The sequence below is a fragment of the Kogia breviceps genome, chromosome 2, assembly GCF_026419965.1.
Source record: "Kogia breviceps isolate mKogBre1 chromosome 2, mKogBre1 haplotype 1, whole genome shotgun sequence".
In the NCBI taxonomy this organism is placed as follows: domain Eukaryota; kingdom Metazoa; phylum Chordata; class Mammalia; order Artiodactyla; family Physeteridae; genus Kogia; species Kogia breviceps.
The window spans coordinates 45284858-45287189 of NC_081311.1; positions in this window are offsets into that span (position 1 = coordinate 45284858).

Sequence of the window (2332 nt, forward strand, 5' to 3'; positions counted from 1 at the left end):
CAGTTTCTACAGAGAAGAAATTTCCCATCTCTTGCTGGAGGGTAAGTCCCTGGTTGACAATGCACAGTGGTTGCAGGGGAGAGCAGGTGTGTATGCAATGGGGGGATCGTCCCGAATAGGACTGGCCGCTAATTTCACTGCTTTCCCTTCATGTCTCACTCCTGTCCTCCACGGAATTAAGCATTTCTGAGTCTGGAGCCAAGCTGGTTCCTTCTTGTCCTTAATGCAAGTAGTATAAATGGTCTCTGCTTCTGCTCTGATACAATAGCTGTCCTCCTTCCATATTTCAAATTTTTATTGAGAACTCCTATTTACTGGTGGTTTTTCATTTGTTCTCTTTATTGCTGTGGTATTATAAATGTAAAAATTTTCTAGGATTGTAATGCTGCCCAGAGAGATGTTTAACAAAAGCACACTTTCTAGTCCTTTCCCCTTAAGCATTTTGCTTAGCTGACCAAACCCTGAATGATTTTCGTAGCCCCTGCCGATCAGTTGCCACACACTCCCTATGTCTTAGCTTTTTCCAGCTCTACCTCTTGAACCTACTTGTTGGTATCACCTGCTCTCAGGTATCAACCCAATGTCAGTTTTACTCTCGCAACTGCTTTGGGCATGTTGCTTTGGACTTTCCCTGGTCCTCATTACCTACAGTTCAGCCTTGCCCTCCATGCTGTTATGTGCCTTTCTCTTAAATGAAAGTACAATGAGAAAGGTCATGGAGCTGCAAAAGTGAACGTCCATATTTCTTTTTATCCCCTAACTCTGGCTATCAGGGTGGGGGATGAGAAAGGAAGAATTTAAAAGGTTATAATTTAGAAGTGTGACTACAGGTAGTGATCACATATTCACCAGTATTTTGACCTTAAGATCTTAAATGATCCACACAGAAAGTAAATAGCACCTACCGAATAGGTAAGAATTTTAAGAATTGTAAAATCTTGTCTCAAGTACTCAACAAGTAATCTGTAACCTAGATTCTTTGCTAAGTTAGTGTTAGAATTATCAATTGAATACAGTTATTGAATTTCCAAACCTCTTTGTTCAAGTACTGGCAAAGGATCAATCCTAGGGCAACCCTTGAATTCTGAAAAGGAAACACTTTGCAACATATCCTTTTTTTTTTTTTTTTTTTTTTTCATTTTCACATCTCTGAAACTGGGGTGTGTCTTAAAAATTAAGTGTTTTCTCTTTCTCAGTCCATTGGCATCTTTAAGATCTGATGAAATGTGACACATCCCCTGTTGTTCTTCCTGCACTTTCATGCAAGTCTCTTTTTCTATTTTTTTCCCCAGACTTCCTTACTACAATCAGTGAAATGCTTCCCAAGGACTCTGATCATGTTTCAGTTGTATTAAGGAAGGTAATGCTTAAAAGAGAACAATAAAAGCTAACCATAATTAAAAACATTGATAACTTAAGGTATGTATAAAAGGAGACTTGGAAAAACAGGCTAATTTATACGCATTTGAAACTGCGACTTCAAATCTACCCTCTGGTCTCAGTGCACACGGATTCTTGTGATCTTATTTGACTCCAAGTCCCAGATAGATTATATAGATCAGCCAATTAGAAGACATATATGATAAATGAGTCAAATCCAGAACAGATGTTCATATATAATCTTACGAGGACAGGAGAAACTGGGAGGCATTCATCATTCTAGAGGTCACTGAAGCAGAGTCACATTACTTGTGATGCCATCTTACAGTATCCAAACAAGTGAGTGTATTACACAGTGCTGAAGGGCAGATGCTGGGTCACCACCCTAACCATTCCATGTGGGCTGCTCTGAGTTGGAGTCAAATATTCTGGGACTATCTCTTGAAGGAAGGCAAGTCTCAATCTGTGGCCCTCCTCCATTCCTTCTTTGAGATTAACTACATTTCTCCTAAGTTAACATGTCACTTCCCTGTTATCTATGTCCAGGTAACTGCTTCAGGTTACCTTTGATCAGGATATACCAGTTACAACCCCACCTTCTCAAGGTAATAAATATTGCATCCATATCCCCCCCACCATTTTTCATGTATGGATATTAGTCATTGGTGGATAATTGAAATATAGGTGACTGGGCAGCCTCCTGAGCACTGCTTGGGGAATCATCAGTCATTGTTTAGAAAATCAGGGCTGCAATTAGGAGTTCATTGTATAGTAAACTTCCACTCTAGTTATGTACTTCCAATCACATTTCTCTCAACTGTTGCACAAGCTTCTTGTTTTAACTTCTTGTTTTAGCTTAACCCTTTGAGGTGTCCTAGCTCCACACCCCAAGTGAATTATATATGTGCATATTTTAAGCCTGGTTATCCCAAACATACTCTCCAAGCCTTCC